Source organism: Dermacentor albipictus, unplaced genomic scaffold (assembly GCF_038994185.2).
Source record: "Dermacentor albipictus isolate Rhodes 1998 colony unplaced genomic scaffold, USDA_Dalb.pri_finalv2 scaffold_27, whole genome shotgun sequence".
Lineage (NCBI taxonomy): Eukaryota > Metazoa > Arthropoda > Arachnida > Ixodida > Ixodidae > Dermacentor > Dermacentor albipictus.
The window spans coordinates 1,972,053-1,997,209 of NW_027225581.1; the positions used below are offsets into that span (position 1 = coordinate 1,972,053).

At 45.8% G+C, this 25,157-nt stretch overlaps 1 long non-coding RNA gene across 1 annotated transcript in view; it reads right to left on the reverse strand.

Moving 5' to 3' along the window:
• Nucleotides 1-423: 423 nt before the first annotated feature.
• Nucleotides 424-25,157, reverse strand: part of LOC139052612 (uncharacterized) — a 68,799-nt gene continuing 44,065 nt past the window's right edge. Inside the window, exon 3 of the long non-coding RNA XR_011509987.1 lies at nucleotides 424-598. This is a non-coding gene — a long non-coding RNA (uncharacterized lncRNA). The remainder of the gene's footprint in view (nucleotides 599-25,157) is intronic.

The window sequence follows — 25,157 nt, forward strand, 5'->3', positions numbered from 1 at the left end:
CGGTGACATTTCGAAGGCGGATGGTTGTGGGAACGTCCCACTGCATCATAGCGCGTGCCGTGCAAGGCCTTTACAAATGAACGGGAGTACAGTGGAGGCTGTGTTTTGTTGTCAATAACTTCCTTTCTGCTGAGGCATTTAACTGCGCCAATATATTCTGAACTCGCCTAATTTCACTTCAACTGTCTTTTTCCACTTTGATAAAAAGTGGTTTAGAGCCCCTTTAGAATGCGATGTGGTCGTCTTGGCCAGGCTCATCATAGCAGAGCGCTAAATGACGAAACGACCATGTCTGTTCATAACTGCTCAAAAGGTAAAGAGGTGCTGTACTTCCAAAAAAAAAACAGCAGGCGCAAATATGTTGACAATTTTTTGTCCTAATAGCCTGGTTTGAAAACTTAAATGAAAGTTCGTAATGCTTTATTCGGCAATCTCTGTGGTGTCCAACATTCCAGCTCCAGTGAGTTTGGGCGCTATTGCTTTTTGAAGTAACGGTCATCGTTGCTATTTCTTAGATTATCTAGGTCGGTGCAGGTGTTAAATTTCACATCGCAGGTGTATCCATCCATACATCCAATGGAGCATGGGTCACCTTCACCTGTAGAAAAGAAAGGTAATTATCAAGTTCGGTGTGAGTATGCGTATTCTCGAAGATGAATAACATATTTATGAAAATAAAATAGCATGGTCATCGTATATTTCATCTCGATGTTTATGTATTATCACACAGGATCACATAGTGTCATTAGCGCGACCAATTCAGGCGCGAATACTTCTATTTCCCATATAATATAAGGCAATTTATCAGTAGCAAATGGATGACCCTTCTAATGCTAAGCAGTGCTATGCGCAGAAGGGGCATCATTGGGCTGACATGGTACGCTTACAACAACGTATTGCTGCTCCTTAAAAAATTTCAGTCCAGGGCATGAATGAACTCGCGGTCTTCTTGCCTCTTTGGGAAACGGTCACTACTGTCCCACTTGGAGCGATTGAGAAGAAGCGCGAGAATGAGTTTAAGCCAGTTGGGAGCATTTATTTATTTCAAGATACCATACATGACCCATGAGGAGCATTGAGTAAAGGGGGTGTCACATTAAGAAATGTTTACACGAAAATACTGCAACGATGAGTAGAAACAATCGGTGCAAAGCGTAGTTACAAACGCAGAGCTACAATAGGTAACAAGTGTCAGATAAATTTTATCACGCACAATGCTCGCTAGAATAATCAAACATCGTGTCTGAAAACGTGTAGCCCAATACATGAAAAAAAGAAAAAACAAACACTTCCTAACAACATCGAAATAAACAGAAATTATATTTAGGGGTAGTGCACAAAACATCACATAGATTTTATTGACCTAATTGCTTGCGCATACGGTAAAAAAAAAGTGTACTTTAAGGCATGAAAGAGAAAAAAGAAACATGCGTGACAAAGCACAGGTATGCAGAACATCGCATAAAGTATGACACCTGTTTAGGACAGAAACTGCATGCTCAGGAGTTCCATAAATTTATCTCTATCCGTTTGAGTGGCAGTGCTCTCAGGAAGAGAATTCCACAAATTGATATGTCATGGTAACGGTGACTGATCAAACATATCCGCGTTTCCATTGCTGCGTGTGAACTTTAAATCATTATTCAGCCATCGCAATATAAAACTTTTACGTTCCAACAGCAAAGCCGATGACTTCATTTGATGAACACATTTATGAAGCAATGACAGCAGTGCCTCGTCACTGTAACTACTTAGTGCGGTACGTGAAAAACCAAGTTTGACTCGACCTTTGCTTGACTGTCTATTGTAATAGCGGGAGATGAATCGACGAGCTCGATTTTTGATGCCTTCTAACATGCAGACTAAATATTCATAGTGATGAGACCGCATCGGCAATTCGAACTCGAGATGCGCACGGACGAAAATCAGGAATATTAATTTGCAGGTGCTAGACGGGCATTTATGTAGGTTCCGACAAATGTATCCTAGTGTTAAAGCATTGACGCATATGGTTCTTATATGAGAGGCCCACGAAAGATCTGGTGCGAGATTAACGCCTAGATATTTGTACAGTGAAGATTCCGTTACTGGGTCCATGTTTATAGAAAAAAACTTGATTTAGAGTGTTGCGTGTGAGTCATTATTGTGGATTTAGATGAATTAGGTGTCATTTGTCGGGCCTTGCACCAGCCGCTAATGAATTGGAGGTCACCTTGAAGAATAAGGTGGTCCTCATGCTGGTAATTTGTCGGTATATTATACAGCCGTCGGCAAAAAATGCGTGCGAGAAGAGATGTTGGGCAGATTGTTGATGCATATAAGAAAAATCAATCGTCACTTCCCTGCGGTAGACCGGAAGTTACGTAGGTGAGGGGTGATGTAAATTGTTCACAACATAAATTGCGGATGATTAGTTGGAAAGTTACGAACCTAAGAGAGCGTTAAACAGTTTAATTTCAGAGCAGTTGTATTGAAAATTAAACAGCGGTGACCCACATAATCGAAAGCCCTAGAAATGTTGTGAAAGATTCAATCTGTTTGAAGGTTCATAATTTATTCATAATTTATTTATTAGTAAAAATACGGATATTTACATGTGCGTAGTATACTTAAGGAGGTCCCATAGTCAAAGACAATACCGGGACCTCCTGGTAAATATACTTATGATGTTATACAATGTTTAAAGCAACAGTTCTACAGATTAGAGCTAAGAGTAATGTCAAAACATGTTTATAGCATATGCGTAATAAGAACACTTGTTAACAGCATGACAATAGGAAAAAACGATAAAATTAGAAAAAATAGACAATGTCCATAAGTATATATTATGAATGTTTTACGTCCTCTTTTTAATTGGTGTAATTGTTTGCATTTTTGATTATAGGTAGTAGAGTATTCCAATGAGAAAGCGAGAAAAATTCCGCACTTCGTTTACCATAGTTAGTTCGCACTTTATGTAGACGGAAATTATTATTGAGTGCAAATATAGCGTGACTATGAGCTATTAGGTCACAAGGTGACAAGCAGATTGATGGTAGTTCCTTAGTCATACATTTGTAGAATAAAATTCATAAATTATATTTGGTGAGTTCTGAAGTAGTCAGAATGTTGTTTTGATGTAGTAGTGATTTTTAATTTGCAAGGTGTGAACGGCTTGTAATAATTCTCATCAATTGGTTCTGGATTACCTGGAGGGATGCCAAGTGAGTGGTATAAGTATGACTGCGAGTCGGCCTAGTTGGAACAAATTCATCTTGAAACTTATTGTGCGCAACAAACAGGGACGAAGAAAGAAGAAACAGAAAGAAGAAGGCGCTCGTCCTTGTGTTTCTTCTTTCTTCGTCCCTGTTTGTTGCGCACAATAAGTTTCAAGATGTATAAGTATTACCCCTGCATAATATACCGTAGGTAATACGAAAGAGAATGAATGAGTGGTATAACGAGATTACCGTATTATGTGTAAAGTAGCGACGAGTTTTAATTAGAACGCGAATAGCGTATGCTATTTTCTTTTTGATGTCTTTATATTTCAAGTTAAACTCAAGAGAAATCCCCAAAAAAAGATGAACATGGAGCGGGAGAGATAGAGTTTGAGCCAAAAGTTATAGAAGGGCAGGATAAGGAATGTTGTTGATGTGAGGAAAATACAACAAAGTTTGTCTTGGTGCGCTAATACATAATAGGTTAGCATTACGCCAACTTAAAACATTTTCTAGATCAGTGTTTAGCTTGTTAATAAGAAGTTCCATGCTTTTATCAGAGTCAACTATGGTAGTGTCATCAGCGTACAGAATGCACTTAGCAGACGACAGTGTTAGGTAGGTCATTGATATTAATGAAAACAACAGTGGTCCTAAGATGAATCATTGAGGGACGCCAATGCTAGTGCATTGTTCTCTGGAATAAACATTAGGCACAGACACTATCTGAACTCTGATAAGTGACTTTTTAATAGTGAGAGCGTAGGACCATGAACACCGATAGCCTCAAGCTTCGCAAAAAGGATAATAGGGTTTAAGCAATCGAATACATTTGTTAGAAAAATGAAAACTGAGCCTGCAAATAGACCATCTTCAAATATTTTTTTACTTGCTCAGTTAGATGTATGAGTGCCAAATCTGTCGAGTATCCTTTACAAAAGCCAAAATGGCATGAAGAGAGAATAATAAATTTAGTAAGATATTTGGTTAGTCGCAATTCGATTCATTTCTCCAGAACTTTGCCGAAAAAAGCTAAAATACAAATAGGGTGGTAGTTGTGTACTAATGTGCAGTCATCTTTTTTTTTTATTCGAATGACCTTACCGCGCTTAAGCTCATTAGGAAACACACCAGTCTTGGATATCAAATTAGTAATATAAGACAAGATATCAGAAATTAGGTGGGCAATCATTTTAATAGTAGCAGGTAGAACTTAATCTATTCCTGCACTGGTGGGTTTTAGGTGACATATCACGTTATATATTTCTTCTGGCGTTGTGGGGAAAAGAAAAAAAAATGAGTGAGGGAGAAGAATAAGTTGAGTCACTTGTAAAAGAGAGGGTATGTCATTATGAAAAAAATAGCTGAACTCGTTAGTTATTTGGATAAGGGAGTTATACTCTCAGGTATTGTATATAATTTTTGACACATGTTCTGGTTTAGAATTCCCGTTTAGAAAGGAGTTGACGATGATCCATTTCAGTTTGCTGTTATTGCCGGCTTGTAATATTGTTTGTTCAAGATATAATCTGTTTGCCGCTTTTAACTGGCTGTTTATGCAGTTACGTAACCTTTTATGTCGGGCAAATAATTTGCCATGGAAAGGCTGGTTTTTAGTTTTTTTGTACAGGTTATCACGTTTGCACAAAGCTGCTAATAACTTTTTAGACATCCATGGATTGTGTGAAAATGCAATGGCTTTTTTACATTTCCTTTTACAACTGAATTTACGAATATGTGGTATAATTGCAGTATTAAATTTAAAAGGTGCTTTCTGAGGATCATTCAAAGCTTTTTTTTTTCAGACCAGTCTATATAAGCAATCGCAGTTATGAAGCACTCTTTGTCCTGACTCATTTAGAGTGTGGAAGAGGCCAGGGCCTTCAGTTATATTTAAAACGTAGAAACAATGGGTAATGATCTGTTATGTCAATATTAGGATCTTTCGCCTCTGGTGAAGTTATTAAGTTGGAGAGGGGGGTGATCAATTAGCATCCCTGTGCCATTAGGAACCTGTCGTGTAGGAAACTCCATCAGGCATTTATATCCGGAGCTTTGTAGTAGAATGGTGTAAGAATAACTCTTGGTGATGCGTCATTGAATATGTTAATGTTAATAGCACCCATTATAATGACGTTTTGTTTTCTAGTGAAAGGGTATGTAAAGTGTGATAAAGATTATAAAAAAAGTATTCGACTGATGATGATGCGGAACGGTGAATGCAACCAAATATGAAATCTCTGTGCTCATTAGAGGGAGAACAATTACCTATTTCAATCCAGACAGATTCGCCATTAGTGATGGGTAAGTGTAGATCATGTGGTCTGCGATAAGTAAGATCAGGAGAGATATATATTGCCGCACCACCATGACTGCTCGTTTATATTCTGAATTGTAGTTGAGGAAGCAATAAACATTTTTGTCATCGTCTGATAACCAAGTTTCAGTCAAGGCAATTAATCAGATTGAGCTAGAACATGATAAAAGGAAATGATGAATTTCATAATTGTGTTTGCGAAGACTTTTAGCCTTGAAATGAATGACAGAATGAAATCCACCTATGAAAGAGTTAACTTGATTAGGTTCCAGGAAAGAAGCCTTTATTGACAGAATAAGCCGTGGGACAATGAACACTGGCTGCTGTGCTAATAGTTTATTCTAGTTAAGTTGGAGTCATCACGAATGCGCAAAACTCTGCTGTTAGTAGTCTTTATAAAAGGCCTTGATTTGACAGTTGTCAGTCCAATGAAACATCCATTTCTTTCTTTCTTCAGTGTTAGGGCTTTGGAAAACAGGGCCTTGTTAAATTGGGTCAGATGATCGTTTACGAATATAGGTGCGTTAGAAATGCTACAGAAGCCTAGATAACTGACACAAAGCTGGGCCTCACGTACTTTACTAATGAAGTCACATTTCTTAGCTCTTGAACAGAAACGTGCAATGATGTTTTTTTTGTGAGTAGACCGTTTAGGCACGCGATGGACAATGTCGAGATCACTAGGTGATAGGGGACATCCAGCTTTCTCCCCTAGCATTTCGATGATTGTGACGCAGTCCTCCTCTTGAAAACAGGGAACACCCTTGATGTCAACATTGCTGAGGCGCGAGTATTGCTGAAGTTCTTCGGCCTTACGAGTGAGTGAGGAGTTTTTAGTTTTTATTTCTTCATTCTCATTAACCAATGAGGTATTTTGGCCACGTAAGGGCTCGACTAGTTGATTCAAGTGTGTTGTAAAGGGACTCAACTTCCTTTTTTAATTCTGCAACATCAATGCTGGAATCTTTCATTTTTTTATTATCAATGTGATTATGATCAATGTGAAAATGTACGTCACTAGTGAATTCTAATAACTCTGTCTCGCACGATAAACCTTTCCGGAAGCCGTGTTGGTTAGCAAAGAAAACAAATATTCGATTCAACATGATCTAATATAGCATGGGATGCTACGATTTCCTCGAGCATTTTGTAACCTATGCACGCTAATGAAATTGGACGGTAGTATTCAGGGGAATTTCGGCTGCCACTTCAGAAATTTTCCAATCAGAAAAGAGCGGGCCGGATGATAAGAGTGGCGGAAATATGGCACGCAATTATGCTAGATATAAAGGTGGTATTTTTTAAAACTTTTGATTTATGATTATCGACATCTGAGGAGCTAGATATATAAAGGTTACTCATAAGACCTGCGATAAAACCTTCAACAATATCAATAGGACCCATGTACTGGCAGTCGAAATCAGTAACTTCAGGAATGAGTGCAATACCTTCATTTGTGAATATGGATAAAAAAATTGTTAAAGACCACGCGGCATTCACTATCAGGAAGCGGCACTTTATTTTCACAATTTAACGAAATATTGCGTGAACCGTGATCACGTAATATTTCCTGCCAGAACGTTTGGGTGTTCTGGCAGAAAATAAGGCAGAAGGAAGAATAAGAAGCGAGGGTAGATGGGAGGGAACAGAAGGGAGGGTAGATCATGAGAATATCATTTATCTTTAGCTTCACATAGAGCTGAGCAGTAACATTTCAAAGATAGATTATGTTTCCCAAGCCATAGGCGAGTCAGTGTGCTTTGCATTCGTGTAAAATGGTTTCTTCTTATTCATATGACTTCGAACATACTGGATGAACCATGCGTTAGTTTTATCAACTAATATTTTAGTTAGGGGGGTATGCTTTTCTACTAATGCGCAAAGTTAATGTTTGAAAGAAGGGAGTTTTCGTTTACTAGCAGAGCGAAAAAACGAAGGTAATTTGGTGTGCGAAAGACACGTCTGAAGTTCCTCGTTAATGTTGTGGTGGTCGCTTTTATTATAGCCACGGATAGTTTTCTTAGTGAGACTTGTGGACTGCAAGAGGACATTGAGAGAATGTTGAAGCCACTTATGGTCACTCAAGCCTACTAGGTTACTTCACCAAAGTTTTCAGGGTTGCTAGCAAGAACTCAGTGTAAGATGTTATTGGCGCAGGTGGGTTGGGAAACCATTTGTAATAAATTATCATCTAACATTAAGGAAATGAATTCAGCTTGTGCTTGATAGGATGATAGCGTATTCCAATCTATGAGTGGAAAATTGAAGACCCCAAGGCGATAAGTGATATCAGCCTGACAGATGATAATTTCTCTTGTAGTGCTACTGCGCAGTTCAACGAGAAAGCATTGATTCGAATCGGGAGGGCGATAGCAGCCTCCAATAACACTTTATGGTAGCGGGTTAGGCATTCGGCCCATATGATCTCAATACACGAATTGGTGTTAAGGACATGTGATTTAATAGTTCTTTTGACACTCAAGGATTAGCCACCCCCCCCACCCCGCTTTTTAAAATGCGGTCACACCTGTGCATGTGAAAGAATTATTGTGAGGAATGGTTTCATTATGGCTTATTCCGGGATGTAGCCACGTTTAGGTGAGAAGAATGATTTTGATTTTTAAAAATAAAATGATTGAACTCACTAAGACTTACATACCAACTATCATTTCTACAGAGCGACCTTCGTCCCCGTGGTTTAACAGCACATTAAAACATCAAACAATAAAAAGAAAAGATTGTTTCGTAAAGCCAAGCGTTCCAATACCACTCCGGCCTGGGAAAAATATTACGTCACTGAAAAGGAGTTTGATTCTTTGGCCGCAACAGCTAAACGAACCTTCTACTCAACTACACTCCGTAACATGCTGCAAAACAATCCCAAAAAATTCTGGAAATACATTACCCCAAATAACCGTAAACCATTATTAGTATATGATAGCGAGAATAACCGTGTTCCAGACCATAATGTATCTGAAGTACTAAACTCTGTCCTCTCTTCCGTGTTCACTTCTGAACTTAACACTGACCTCCCAGACTGTCCTTACGTCAACAACCCAACGATGCCAGACATAACAATCGAAGCCCATGGTATCAACAAGCTAATTGAATCCCTCAAACTAACCTCCTCAGCCGGCATCGATGGAATCAATTCTAGAATGCTTAAGAACACTGCGCACATCTCTAGTGCATTTTTATGCCACATCTTTCAGCAATCAATATCATCTGGAGTGGTGCCGCAAGACTGGAAGATAGGTAAGGTAATTCCAGTACCAAAAAAAGATCATTGTCCTCGTGCCACAATTACCGTGCAATTTCCCTCATAAGTGTTTGTTCTAAACTAGTGGAACATATAACTTATTCTCATATTGTACACTTCCTAACATCCGCTAATTTTTTTAATCCTAATCAACACGGTTTTCAGAAAGGCATGTCCTGCGAGACTCAACTAGCTCTCTTCCTTAATGACATCAGCTCGCATCTTGATCAAATCATACCCATAGACGCCCTCTTCCTAGATTTCCAAAAGGCTTTCGACAAGGTTCCTCATGAATGGCTCTTCCTAAAACTATCATGTCTTAATCTTAACCCTTGTGTTCAGAAGCCAGAATGCTCCATTTGACTACAAAAAGATCAATTTAGCTACAAGAGGCCTTATCTTGTCTTCCGAATACTTCCCCATTCTATGGATCTTTTCAAACTGAGCAGTCGACACTTCGATGCCCAATTTTTCGGAGCGTAATCTGATAACCGTTTGCTCTGAAGCAGACCAGTCTCTTTTATATTCGCCTTCTAATCAAAAGAAAAGCGGGTTACACTGCCTCATTTGGTTTACTGCATCGTCGCCTCTAGACGTTGTATCGAGCCGATTATATATGTCCCGTAATGCTTCCATAGACGATTCAGACTCGGAAGCTGATTGAGGCAAGACAGCTGTATCCCAACGTCATCTGTGGTTTTAGTACATCAATTTCTTTCCCACCAGAGCTGCGTTCTTCTTTCGCGTGTTTAAGTCATCGCGCAGTGTCATTTTATTATCTTCATCCTTGCATGCGGTTTCCAATGAAGGTGCCTGCCCCTCTTGGGAATTTCTTTAAACGGCCAGCGTAGCTTCGACGGTGTCCTCCAGTTTATTGATTTTTTCCAAGGCGGCAGCAAAGCCATCTGCTTCAACCTTGGACATGGAACCGAGATTTTGCTCAACGTCACCCGCGAGGACAAGTGTCACGGATCTCCTCCGGAGAACACTCGGGCCAAAAGAATGGACTAGGCGACAGGTGTACCCACACAGATGCACATTTATTACAACCCACGTGACACGAACAGCAGCGCACAAACCTAACAAAACTAACACACGAGATACAAAAACTATCAATACACACACGAACTGGTAACACTGTCCCTAGCGTTCTATTGAGAGTGGTTGGCGTTCGTGCTCACGTGTGGTTCGGTGTGGATGTGGCGTGGTGTGGGTCCCGTAGCCGGCATCGGAGTGGCGTTCGACGTTCGAGGGCTGGCGTCGCTGGAGGCGTCGTCGGTTGCGTCGCACACGCTACCGGTCCAAGCGCCCGTGGAGGTGTGGCCGACGACGTTGGCGTTGGGGCACCACCCGGAAGGGTGGCAACAGCGGTAGAGACACCCCTGGCCATAGCAGGTGGTGGCGTCCTCCGTGGACTCCCCGGAACGGGCTCAGGAATGGCAGGAAGTCTGCGGTGCAAAGCCGTAGAACACGAGCACGCCGGAGCAGTAGCCGGCGTAGCTCTCTTCCGGTCGAACCGTCCCTCACTCGCCGAGTCTCTGCTGCTTTCTTCTCCCCCCTGTGTCTCGCCCTTCCTCGCCCTTTTATAGCCTTCTTGTTATTCCACCTAATCCTTCTCTTCGTCTTCTTCTCTTCTCCACCAATCATCGCTTTCCATCTCACCGGATACTTCTCCACCAATCATCTCTTGTCACCTCACTGAGAACTTCTTTATCTTCTTTCGTCCTCGGCTAATCCACATCATTCTTAACGCCCTCCTCGTCGTCTTCTTGAAACCTTTCTTCGTCTACCATTTTATTTTATCTTCCTTCTTATATGTGACAAGGGCCCCCTCTCTCAAGAGTTTTTCCCTGAAAAACTGCTCAAGTCGTCCACCTCTTCAAGCCATCCAGCCCGCCGACTATCGTCTGTTGCGATTCTGGCCCCAGCACACCACACAGCACAACGCAGATGATCAGCACACACCAAAAGCGCACCACCAACGCATCACTGCCGTTGTCCATGCGTTGTTCTAAACACGTTATTGTCCACAACTTAACTACGTTTTTCAGAGCAAGGCAATTGTCCACACGGTGTCCTTAATAAACATGTTATAGTCCAAAACACACTCCTTTGTATAATCACATAACAACCACAACAACACCAACAACACGATGCATCCCTGAAATACATACCACAGCAGCAACAAGATACCTCCCACGGATTCCTAGAGCTGTTCAGTTGGCTCTACTCATGAAGTCCGCTCCAACGTTATCTCTGCCTTTAAAAACCGGAAATGCGTATTCATGTAAGGCCAAACTGGACTTACTGGACTCCTTACTATGCTTGTCATTGCTATGCTTTTCTTTGCTTCCGAGCTTATCCTTGCTGTGTTTCTCCTTACTTTGTTGCCTTTCTTTACGTTGCTTATCCTTCTTGTCTTTCTCCTTGCTGTGCCTCTTGGAGACCCGCTCCTTGCTCGACTTCTTATTGCCTTTGTCCGCGTTCTCCTTGCTTCCTTTGCCCACCTTCTCCTTGCTGGACTTAGCCTTGCCAGCCTTCTCCTTGCTTCTGGATCTCGATCTGCCCTCCTTAGAGGAGCCTTTCTTGACCTTCTTGGACTTGCGCTTGCGTCCCCATTTCTCTTTGGTGCTCATGCTGCTCTTGCTGCTTAGCCATGGGCAGAAACCCTTCTTTTTCTTCTCTTTACTATCCTTGCCTTTGCTTTTCTTGTCTTTGCTCTTGCTCTTGTCCTTGGACTTGTCTTTGCTCGTGCGCTTCTTGTCTTTGGACTTGACTTTGCTCGTGCGCTTCTTGTCTTTGGACTTCTCCTTGTCCTCTTTCTTTCTTTCCAAACACTGGTTGCTCTGCCTGTCGCTTGAGCTCTTATGTTCACTGCCGACGATAAACTGACTGCCCCACCACACACCTGCATTGCTTCTTTTGACTCGAGTGCTCCACTCACCACCTAATTTTCAAGCGGGGTTTACTCTCCTTTCCGCGGTGGAACTTCAGGTGGGGTGGCAAGTTCTGCCGGAGAGTGGACAACCCATGAAGCTTGGCCTTGCCCCAGAGCAATCCGCTCCAATCGTTGCAGATACGTGTCCAAACCATCTCTTTTGTCATCAAAGGGAGTCCTTGACTTTCTTGGACAAACCCTGGCCGGTCTAGGAGATTCGGCACCCACTAAGGAACGCTGATCATCGTCCATGATCCCCGCATATCCTCCTGCGATATGCGCCTTTTTCCACAAAAGGAACTGCTTCTCACGTTCTCTCCTTCTTTTCTCCTGCTCTTCTGCCTCGCGAGCTCTTCTAGCCTCTCGCTCTTCTGCCTCGCGAGCACTTCTAGCCTCTCGCTCTTCTGCCTCGCGAGCACTTCTAGCCTCTCGCTCTTCTACTTCGCGAGCTACTTCGCGAGCATCTGCGCGTGCTTGCGCCCTTTCCTCTCTCTGCCTTTTTGCCTCTTCTTTCTTCTCGTCCCAGAGACGCATCGCCTCTTCCTTGCTTAGCCCTAGCTTGAGCGCAAGTTGTAGCGTTTTTACCAGATCCATACTTTCTGCCGTGGAGAGTTCGGAAAGATCCGAGACAAAGAAAAAAGACACAACGAAATGACTCCTGGCAGGCTCGCCACTTGTCTTTGTCACGGATCTCCTCCGGAGAACACTCTGGCCGAAAGAATGGACTAGGCGACAGGTGTACCCACACAGATGCACATTTAATACAACCCACGCGACTAGAACAGCAGCACACAAACCTAACAAAACTAACACACAAGATACAAAAACTATCAGTACACACACGAACCGGTAACACTGCCACTAGCGTTCTATTGAGATTGGTTGGCGTTCGTGCTCACGTCTGGTTCGGTGCGGATGTGGCGTGGTGTGGGTCCCATAGCCGGCGTCGGAATGGCGTTCGACGTTCGAGGGCTGGCGTCGCTGGAGGCGTCGTTGGTTGCGTCGTACACGTTCCCGGTCAAAGCACCCGTGGAGATGTGGCCGATGACGTTGGCGTTGGGGCACCACCCGGAAGGGTGGCAACAGCGGTAGAGACACCCCTGGCCGTAGCAGGTGGTGGCGTCCTCCGTGGACTCCCCGGAACAGGCTCAGGAACAGCAGGAAGTCTGTGGTGCAAAGCCGTAGAACACGAGCACGCCGGAGCAGTAGCCGGCGTAGCTCTCTTCCGGTCGAACTGTCCCTCACTCGCCGAGTCTCCGCTGCTTTCTTCTCCCCCCTGTGTCTCGCCCTTCCTCGCCCTTTTATAGCCTTCTTGTTAGTCCACGTAATCCTTCTCTTCGTCTTCTTCTCTTCTCCACCAATCATCGCTTTCCATCTCACCGAATACTGGCGTCGTGCCCGAGTGCTAAGAGTAGCGGCCATTAACAAGGTGGAGTTTCGAAAAGAAAGAGTCACACGCAGGTGCAGTTGAAAGACAATTTGTAATGATAAAGAACATTCTTTAAATTAGCATGACGGTTAAAACTCGATATAACAAACTTAAATTTAATGAAGTTCTCAGTATAATGAAGTCCTAAACTTTTCATAACGTCTTTTCTATAGACCTCCATGTAATTAGAATCTCAATATAATAAGTGTGTTTGTATACGATTTCAATATAACGAAATCTCGCTTCCACCGTAAATAAATGCCGCGACAATAACTGCAAACTTGCGGAAACGAAGGTGGTTAAATCATTGATTTCCAAGCGGCTGCTTGCATACACACCTCTGAAATCACTTGCGCCGTGATAATAGTGGCCGGCGAAGTGGTCTTTATAAACACCGAGTACGATAAGATCCTATCGCAATCCGTGCATTTTGTACTTTAGGTGCCCTTAGAGAGGGAGAGAGTGAGTGAGTGTCAACTTTATTATTAGAAGGGGTAAGGGATAAGGGAGGCTAAGCTACGTAGGCTTCCAGGTTGTGCTTGAGAGCGCTAGTGAAAATGTGTGAGGATGAGACAAGAATGATGACGGCTTCTCGAGTGGCGCCTTCCCGAGCGAGCAAAGGGAAATTGGGGGAGGTGAGCAAGCTCGCGGTAACGCGATCAAGCGCCCGTGAGGGGCAGGGAGAGCTAATAGGCGGGCGCGCGTCCCACTTTCATGGGCGCACGTCTCACTTTCATGGGCGCCCCTCGTCCCCCGTGACGGCATTGGCTGTGTGTGCGGCAGAACACATACACATTCGCGCATCCTGATTTAGAGGTAATCTGCCTCGTGTGCGAAGAGCGGGCGCACCGAGACGGCGTGGCATCATGCAAACTGTCTTACCGCACGTTTAGTATTGGAGGTTGCGTAATCTCAATTGCGGTTCCCCGTTGTAGTGAGGGGCCGACAAATCATTGCCTCCTCGCTGCCGGTGCTCTTCATGATAGCGTCGTCTTATTGCGGTCGACACTATAATCCGCGGCAACAGAGTGAAGTCTGGCTGGCTTCGCTTAATTCATACTGCCGATGTTAAGATATCGTCGACGAAGCATGAAACCATACCATTAGTCACGGACTGCCAAATTCAACGAAATTAAATATATTGTCGTTCAAGCTTGCTTTTTCGTCAGGCCGATAATTCCGAAAATTCTGGGACCCCTTTCTCTCCAAGAAAAATTGGTGGGCGTCTGTACGTATTCGCATAAAAGGTCCAATTTCAAAACAAGGAAATTTCGATATAACCAAGCAATTTCCCGATTTCCCGCCGTCGCCGTTGAATCCTACCGTTGCATCCATCCTACCGTTGCTTCGTCAATTGTCTCTCGTCATGACGCCATCGTAGCGGTATCATCGTCAGACCATTGTCATGATGCTCTCGGTGTAGTGATCGTTAGGTCATTGTTTTGTACACTGTCGTCATACGATTGTCATCCCGCCAGTGTGTCGCCATCATTGTTACTGCGTTGGTGTCTTGAAGTTGTCGTCATCCACTCGTTGTCGTACCACCGTCGTGATTCCGTCCTGCTCATTCAATAGTAATTTTGTCTTCCTCATACGATACCCTCCACGCTTTTGGGGTTAGGCAGTTTTCGCCATGCTGTCCTCACCAACCTACCATTTTACCGTCGTCATCACTTCATTAAAATCAACCCGTTGTTGTCATGGGATCATTGCTGTACTTCTTTGTATTTCCTTCCATGTCAATACTTATTGATTTTTATTCAATTCTTATTCAATTCTTAATCATTGTCATTGCATCGTGGTCAGGCAGTCTCTCGTAAACATTTATTCCCATACAGTCCTGATCAAGTAGTCTGAGTCTTGCAACTGCAGTCACTCCTGCTTCATTATCCGACTATAGTGAGGCCGCTGTTTCCGCGACATAATTGTCAGAGCGGTTTAGTGATTCAATATGCATCCTGTTCTCATCATCTACTCACCTTCTTCCCATTCTAGTTATACCATCGATATGCCCTCGTTGTGATTTCCTCATCTTCACGTTGTCGTAGTCATGTATTTGTCGTCATGCCATTGTCGCGAAGTCAGTGTGGCCATTCCATTTGGTCATTTTAATTTCAGCGAAAAATTTATCTCGTGCAATGGTCTTCACTCTATGGATTTAACAGAATCGTCGTCATACCGCCGGCATATTGTCATCGTACTGCTGTCATTTTATCATCATCATTAGTTTATCAAAGTATTTTCATCGTTATTATTCAGTCGCCATATCATCTTGGTCAGTCCATTGACCTCACTGCTTCTGGATCACTCTATAATATAAATTTCGTCATTTACACGTGATTGCAAGCTGTCGTCAGGGATAGACGCCATAGAGTTTTCGCCGGAGGGTTGCACTCACGCATCCACAGTCATACCGTTGTCGTCATGCCTTCATGATTATGTCATAGAAGCCATTTCAACTTCCTCACACCTCATTGTAGCGCGTATAGGAAAGGACGAAGAAGCAAAGAAAATACATGCAGAACACTTTTCTGTGTCTCTTCGCTCTGTCCTCTATACGCTACGCCAAGGGCATTTATCTGATGCCCGAAGAAGCCTAACGTGCAACGTTATCGGTCACCCCACTGTCTTGAAATCGCCATCATCTGAAATTATTCGTCACTTCGAGGCCCCGGTTCGTTGCCATAACGCTTTCATAGTTACACTATCATCATTACTTAAGGATCATTGTCTCATCGTCGACATGCTGTCGTCGTCATAGTGTTTTTGTTTATGCACGGACGTGATGCCCTCTTCCTCATTGCATCGCTATTTGTGCGTCATGGTCACACAGTTCTCATGTCGCCGTGTTCATGGATGACCTTCCAAGCGAGTGCCACAGTAATATGGCAAGATACCTGATTATGCCAGATATAGCCGAAGAAATGAAAGCCCCAGAATTACAACTGCAGATAGTAAATGAACGCGAGGTACGAATGATAGCCGTATCACCATTGACAGCCGTCGTGTGAGGAGCTCTGCTGTAAGGTGTACACTCTTCTTGAAGGATCCAGTCGTTTAGTCAAATAATATATCGTGAAATTTTTACGTGCGTAGTGGGTGTACGCCTCAAGAGTAAGGGGGGCATCCAAAGGAGGAGAAGGAGGAAGACGACGTGCGGCTGGCTAGCTGAATCTCGATGGGTGCTCAGCTGACCAAGGCAGTTGCGGCGTCTCACTCTATCTAGCTTGTCAATAAACACATTTCGTTCTCCTCCTTGTCTAGTAAATCTAGTGCCCCCTCCACCCCCTCTCCAGCACTCCCTTTGAGCAACTCGGCATCGGCCTTCTTGATCATTTCCCGCGGTCATCTGATGAGAATCGCTGGATTGTCATATGTGCCGTACACTTGAAACTATGCTCTGAGGCAGCTGCGATACCATCGGCTACTGCAACCGAGTTCAGTTTTGACATTTTCTGTCGTGCACCTCCGAGAGTCATCATCAGCGATTGCTGGCGCCAGTTCACTGCAGACGTGGTCGAGATGTATCGTCTATGTGCTTCAGGTTTCCGGCATTCCACCCCGTATCTTCCACAAACAAATGGCCTTACGGAATGCGCGAACAGATCTCTCACTGACGTTGTAGTTCTGCGGAAACCCGCAAGGTGGAGAGAAGTAATGAATAAAGGGTCAATCTGAGGGAAACGGGTGGATGTCGGATTTTCCCTTTATTCAGATATCTTACTAATATGCTGTTTGTGTAGGTCGCATCATTACGCGGTAATATGCTGTTTATGTAGGTCGCGTCATTACGTTGCATTACGTACGCATTTACCAGCTCACAGCTCGAAATTACGGGCTACAGTCCATTCTTTCTTTAGGCTCGTCTGCCTCCTTATACACTAGGCACTATTTTCACATTTTCAGGCCACGATAATCTTTCTATATCCGAGACCATCTCTACTGCTGAAAAAAGCGCGAGGACTTTCTTGTCTGCGCACTCTTGTTCCACCAGAACACTCAAAGGCACTCTACGACCGCTGACGCCGACTCGAGATATATGAGCCTGGTGACTTAGTCCACGTCTTCTGGTTGCTTTCCGGAGCCACACTATGTGAAAAACTGCTGGCCCACTATGTTGGAACCTATTATAGTGTTACGTAGGAAGACGCAGACGAAATGCTATATAAAGGTATATTTACGAGGGAATACGCCGCACTTGGCCAAGAGGCGATAGCCCGCGCTAGCCTCTAATAGCCGTCGTCTTTTCACTGCTCACCTCTTTGTCATTGTAAACACTGTTACGTAGCACTACTCGAGGCGGCAAAAGCGCCATCCCGGAGCGACTAAAGGCCGGACTCGGAAGCAGTGTAGTAGGCCTTAAGCCTACTGACGTGCACATCACTAGATGCCAGAGTAGAGGATGAGGTTGAGCACACAGGAGCGATTTCGTACGTCACAGGCGTCGCCTGACGCTGCACGCGGTAGGGCTCTGTGTATCGCGAAAGGAGCTTATCTGAAAGTCCCACGTGACAAGAGGGCCACTACAGGAGCACGAGCTCACCAGGCGAAAGCTGTACGTCAGGGTGGTGGACATTGTACTGACGCTGCTGAGTGGCTTACGACACCGGCAGTCGAGCACGGGCAAGCTGGCATGCATGGTCGGTGAGGGCGATCGCGTCATGCGCATACTCGCTTGTTGAGTTCACGGCAGGAGGAAGTGCCGTGTTATGGGGCAAGGTCGGTTCATGACCGTACAGTAGGAAAAATGGAGCAAATCCGGCGGTGTCGTGCCGGGAAGGATTCCATTGTCACGTAGTAGTGACGGTTAAGAAGGCAGCAAAACTGTGATTAACGAAACGAGCGTTTTATTGGGCGAACTTGGGCCCTCAAAAACAGGCTGCCCTCAAAGAAAAGCGGTAGCGGCGAACACACTCGGCGATCGTCGAAATTCTGAACAGCGAGTCAAGCGCGTTGGCTTTTATACAGAAGTCGTCGAGCGTTCCAGACTAATCGCTGGGACTTGCGTGTCTTCCACAAAGTTCTACACCATTCTTGTCACGTGATGAAATTAGATAACACAAGGTTCGGTGACAACAGACAGCGGATAGAAGCATCGATAACATTCAAGAAACTTCCTATACATGCAGGCGCGTCCCGCGCTGTGCGATAACGTTTGTTAAGCGGTGAAACCTGGTCACACGAGAAAGATCAACATGTACACGTGTCAGTATGCAAATGTGACGTAAGCAAGGGCACTATCCCAGCCGTGGTGGTCCTTGGAAACGTACTTAGAGAGCATATCGGTAAGAGTACGGTTTAACCGCTCTGTCATGCCATTGGTTTGAGGATGGTATGAGGTAGTCAGCTTGTGTTGATTGGAGCAGGAACGCACAATGTCGGCGAAAACTTTTGAGAAGAAGTTACGGCCATGGTCAGTAAGCAGCTGTCACGGGGCCCCATGAAGTAGGATAATGTCACACAAGAGAAAAGCCGCTATGTCAGTGGCGTAACTGGTAGGGGCAGCCCGCGTGATAGCGTATCGGGTCGCGTAATCAGTTGCAACGGCTACCCATTTATTCCCAGATGATGACGTCGGAAAGGGACAGAGCAGGTCTAATCGAACACGAAAGAATGGTTGCACAGGGACGGTGGTCGGTGGGAGATGACAGGCAGGTAGCACCTGAGGTGTCTTCCGAGGCTGGCAGGGATCACAGGCAGCAATATAGCGTCGGACGGAGCGAGCGAGACCAGGCCCATAGAAGCGGTGGCGCACGCGGTCGTACGTGCGGGTTACTCCAAGATGAGCTGCAGTAGGTGCGTCATGCTTCTCGAAGAGCACAGTCTGTCGTAGATGTATTGGCAGAACAAGAAGAAGATCAGATCCGTCAAGAAGGAACTTGCTTCGGTACAGAATGCCGCCCTAAAAGACATATCGGCGAACGGATGCGTCGGTAGGTGTAGAGCGTAAGCACTCGATGAGTGCTCGCAGCCATAGGTCTCGGTACTGCTAATCGGCGATGTTACCGAAGGCAAACACAGATAAAAAGCCGTTAGCGATACAACTATCGGCGTCATCAGGCTTGTCTACCGGGTAGCGAGAAAGGCAGTCGGCGTCCTTGTGTAGTCGGCAAGATTTGTAGGTGACAGTATACGAATACCCTTGGAGGCGTAAGGCCCAGCCACCAATTCTTCCTGCAGGATCTTTCAGTGAGCATAACCAGCAAAGCGCGCGATGGTCTGTGACAACGGAAAAGGGTCGGCCATATAAGTATGGGCAGAACTTCGCAACCGCCCAAACTAGGGCCAGACACTGACGCTAAGTGATGGGATAGTTGCACTCCGAGGGTGAGGGGGCCTGGTGGCGTAAGCGATAACACGGTCGTTGCCACGCTGGCGTTGGGCCAGCACTGCGCCAATTCTGTACCCGCTGGTATCTGTACGGACTTCGGTGCGGGCAGAAGGATTGAAATGAGCCAGAACGGGAGGTGTTGTACGAAGGTTGATTAGAAGCGAGAAAGCAGAGGCCTCGTTGTCATCCCATTGGAAAGGGGTGTTTTTTTTTCTTCAAAACTTGAGAAGTGGTCGAGTTATGGCAACAAAATGTTTCGCGAAACGCCGGAAGTACGAGCAAAGGCCGATGAAGCTGCGCATATCCTCGACACACTTTGGAACAGGAAAGTACGTAAGAGCATGAATCTTGCCTGGAGCCGGTTGCACTCCGTTCGCGTCAACGAGATGCCCAAGGACGGTAATCTGGTGAGGGCCGAATTCGCACTTCGATACATTGAGCTGCAGACCGGCTCTACGAAAAAGGTCCAGGACCGCTGATAGGTGCTCGAGGTGCGTAGCGAACGTTGGGGAGAATACTATAACGTCGTCCAAGTAGCACAGGCACGTGGACCATTTGAAACCGTGAAGAAGGGAGCACATCATGCGTTCAAAAGTGGCAGGAGCGTCCCTTAGACCAAACGGCGTCACTTTGAATTGATAAAGACCGTCTGGTTTTACAAAAGCAGTCTTCTCACGGAAGAGATTGTCCCCGGCAATCCGCCAGTAGCCGGAGCGAAGGTCTATAGAGGAGAAGTAGCGAGCACCGTAGAGGCAGTTAAGGGCGTCATCAATCTGAGGTAGGTGATACACGTCCTTTTTAGTAACCCTGCTAAGGTGCCGATAATCCACGCAAAAGCACCATGAGCCATCCTTCTTTTTAACAGTACAACAGCTGACGCCCATGGACTACATGACGGTTCAGTAATGTTCTTGGCAAGCATTTTGCGAACTTCTCCGTGAATAACTTGGCGCTCAGTCAGTGACACTCGATACGGGCGGCGATGAATCGGAGGGGCATCACCGTTAAAGGACGATCGTTCAAGGCAAAAATATCGTGGTAGGGAAACAGAACGTGGTCGAGCTCACGAGCGTGCTCGGACGGCATGTCGCGTTCAATCATTTTCTGTAAGTCGGCGATGGTACAAGTTGCCGACTGCTATGGTATGAGATGATCAGCTGAATTGTCTTCTACAGCAATAGATGCTACTGAGTGATCGTCGAATGAGCAAAGCTGGGCCAGAGACATCCGGCGTGGCAGCACTTGTGTCGTCAAGCCGAAAGTGACCACTGGCAGGCAGACGCAATTCGCCGTGATAGATAAAACTGTATGAGGTGCTGTGATCCCATGTGTAAGTAGGACGCCTTGCACAGCAGCCGCGACGTAGTGACGTCGGGCACTGGTGGGGATGACGCTTAGTGAACGTAAGTCAGTACTGAAGGTGGCGAGCGAACGAAATCGACAGAACTGAGGCGACTGGGGTGTGGTTCTGCGGGATCCGGAACGGGCAGGTCAAGGCGGAGAGTACTGGCGGAACAATCGATGAGAGCAGCATGTGCGGAGAGGAAGTCTAAGTTGAAGATCATGTCGCGGGGAAATTGGGCGATGACTGTAAATAGCACGATAGTGGAGCGATCTGCGAAGGAGACGCGGGTGCCACACATGCCAATTACAGGGGCTGTTCCGCCATCGGCGATACGGATAACAGGCGGCGTGGCGGGCGTGATTATTTTCTTCAGGCGGTTACGAATGTCAGTGCTCATTGCTGACAAATGCGCCCCAGTGTCTATGAGAGCACATGCAGAAACATCGTCGACTTGCATGTCAAGAAGGTTCAGATGAATGCGCAACGTCAATAGAGGATTTCGTGGCGTAGGGTTGCAATGCAACGTCGTCTCGAGGCCCTGCGTCGTCTAGTTTTCCGGCTGGGAACGGCGACCGAAGGGAGTCGGCGAAAAAGAGTGACGGGGCTGAGCAGAGCGAGATTGTCGTCGTTGGGGCGAAGGCGAACGAGAATAGGGGCGGTTCGGCACAAGAGAATCAGTGGCGGCATTATCGGAGCATGCGATATAGGGATGAGAAGGGCCACCTGGGGGGCGAGAGTAGGCAGTATAAGTATACCAGGTTGGGGAACACCAGGAACTCCAACAGTGCTGAGAATTGTGCTCGATTCGACGGCACTTAAAACAAATGGGTTTGTCGCCAGCAGTGCGCCATTCAGATGGGTTGCGTAAATGTGGTGGGTAATACGATGCGGGACGGGGCGGAATCGATGAATCCGGGTGGTTATCAGAGCGATGGGCCGAGCAGATGGTGTGAAGACCCACGTTTGCGAATTCCTGGTGGACAACTGCCTGAATCAGCGAAACCGTGACTGGAGTCGAAGGCAGCCGGATAGGCGGCCTTGATCTCATGCCGGACGATCCAGGTAACACGGCCAGTGTTGTGGGACGAGGAGCGTCGGCACAGGATGATGTCGCTGGGGTGTTGGGCAGACGGGTGAACTGCTGGTCAATACTTTTAGCGAGTTCCAGGCAGCGGCACTCCTTCATAACTGCATCCATCGTCGCCACGTTGTTGACAACGAGCAAGTTGAAGGCTTCATCAGCAATGGCTTTGAGGATGTGGGAGACCTTGCCGGACTCAGTCGTGTGTGCGTCGACATTGCGGCACAGAGCCACGACGTCCTGAATGTACGGGAAGTAGGACTTCGTTGACGTCCGCACGCCGCCGGATAACGCCTTCTGCGTGGCAAGTTGGTGACCATATGGGTTGCCGATCAAGTCTCGGAGCTTTCCCTTAAGCGAAACCCAACTGGTGACCTCATCTTCACGCGTGCGAAACCAAACTCAAGGTGTGTCATCGAAGTAAATGACTACGTTGGCGAGCATGATGGTAAGGTCCCACCGGTTATTGCGGCTGATGTTATCGTACAGGCTGATCCAGTCATCGAGGTTTTCCCATCTTTGCCCGAGAATACGCCAGGATCACGGGGAGCGGGGAGAGTGATGTAAGTCGTCGAAGTGGGAGCAGGTGTCGGAGCCGACGGTGTCGAGTTGTCGTCGCCGGGAGCCATGACGGAAGGCTCGATGTATCGTGCACTGCGAAGCTCCATGACGAGGTACAGGGAACGTCCACCTCCACCAGATATGTTACGTAGGAAGACGCAGGCGAAAAGCTATATACAAGCATATTTACAAGGGAATACGCCGCACTTGGCCAAGAGGCAGTAACCCTCGCTAGCCTCTAATCGCTGTTGTCGTCTTCTCACTTCTCGCCTCTTCGTCATTGTAAACACTGTTCCGTAGCAATATTACTGATCGTGTAAGCGAACTAACCTACCACATAGCGCGCCTCACGTCAAATGGCCGACGGTCAGCAAAGACTGCACTTTCGCATGTCGCCCGTTTAAAGTCCTTTATTTCTCTGCAGCCTGTTTGACTTGACAGTTGGTCTTCATCCGCGCGGAGGACCATGTGAGAATCTTGCGTGCGTAGCGCGATTGCGCCTCAACAGTATGGGGGGCACCCAAGAGAGCTGAAGGGCGATGACAACGTACGGCTGGCTAGGCTGAATCTCGATAGACGCGTAGGCGATCAAGGCCGTCGCGGCGTGTAACGCTACCTTGCGTGGCAATAAAGCCTTAACATATATATATATATATATATATATATATATATATATATATATATATATATATATATATATATATATATATATATATATATATCACACTCTAGATGGTAAACAAATAGGACGCACATAAAAAAGTGGCAGGAGGATGAAAGACTCCTTGTGTCACGAGTTTCCAAATGCTGCATCGTGCGCTGTGGAGCTCAGCATCTAATACACACCAGCGGAAAGCTGCGAGAACAAAAGTGCCCTGCTAGAGCAATAGCCCTACTACTCCAGTTACGAAACAAGAAAACACATTCTTAAGTAAATCTGACCTTCAAGCTCAGGCAAGGTGAAACTGGGACATAGTATGCCACTACCAGCTGCTGCTGCGTACGCAGCGTGGGCGCCCATATTTTGAAAGCGATGTTCACATCGTCTGCGATGTGGACAGAGTGCTTGGTCGCGTTCCCTGCGTCCTAACATCGTTTAGCGATGTATGCAAAGCACGCCGAGGGCTAGCCTGGGCTGGCCTCTTCGTATGCGCTGGGCTTTCACCGCTTAGTTTGTGTTGAGTCGAGATGCAATATGAAGGTTAATCCGCTTGCTACTGAGCTGCTCATAGCAGCGTCTGTGTGTTCTATTTTGGTGCAGTTGAAGATGCGGTAGTTGCTGAGGGTGCCGAGCAACGTCTGTGTCCTTTCGCTGACCAAGAAAATCCGTATTGTCAATAGATTTCCCTAAGCAAGAAAATCCGTATTGTCAATCGACATGCCCACGTTCAACGACGCCATTGTTTCATTTTTTTTTTGTGATGGCTATCTTTTTAGAGTCGCTCTTGAAATCAGACAAGTAAATTGAAGTAAAACTCAGTACGACACCAGGGCAGCACGAAGCCAGGCGTATGCAGTGATAACGGAATCCACTTTGAAGCAGACCTCCCTCCCTATGGTGAATACCACTGTGTTCGTTTTTTATATTGAGTTGAACGGCGAAGGACAAGTGTAGCTTACTCCACGATGCTTAAGGCTTCATTTGTCCCAACTTAAGCTTCAGCTGATGGCCCAGTCATTTTTTCGCTTGCAACACCCGTAGAAGAATACGGCCTCTGTCTCTTAGAAGACCTAGTGTAGACGCCACTCATATAGGGCGGCTGACATCTCAATATAACCATACGGGTGCCGTTAGCTCGTTTCATGAAAAAATGAATGAATTTGCAGAGACGGAAGAAGAGGCGTGCGTATGCGAGAGAGAATGTGGTAGAATAAAAGGCACACGAACACTGATTTGTCCATATGCGGTGTTTTTCGGTACTTGAAAAAAATTAATTTTCCTTGCATTCTGTGAAGGACGACCAGCGAAGCTGTTATGTGTTCTTCTACAATGACGAAATTAAGTATATTGTTAGGCGCGAAGCGCTTACCTAAATATGCAACTCCGTTCAATCGGAACAGTTGGCGTTGTTCGCGACTGCAGAAAGGCAGCCCCCAGAACCTCTTCCTTATACTTTAGTGTCCGTGTCCATAGTCACTCGCGCTTCTTCTGGCATCCGTTACGGGACCTTGTGACATGACCACCTTTGGCAGACGAAGCCGACCACGCAAGTCAGTGAGTTGCTTGTGGAAGAGAAGGCTTCAGGCAGGCAGCATATGTGACTTAGGTTTTGGCTGAGTGTCGCCCACTGCTTAGAAGGCACGCAATGCGATAGTTGACCTCCCTGACATATGCGAGTATGAGGTAAGGCCCAACACAGTTGGCCAACAACTACCACATAAGGGGCTTCCGTATTAGCGTCCGCAGACAAACAATCTTACCAAGAACGAAATATACATGAATGTATGTGACGGCCGTCATAGTGGACCTTTGACCGGTCCTGTGAAGACAGGGTGCGTAGTCGAGTAAGGCGTCGCGCTTCTTCTGATGGGCAGATGATCTTAGTAATAGACTGATTACCATGAACAAAATATCAAAACATGATGTCGAGCGTGTAGCATGTAGCGAACACAAAAAAAAGGAAAAACGGCGAGTAACTCGTCGTCTCGTGTCTTATGATTTTCAAAGCATAAGTGATGAATGACAAGACACAGTC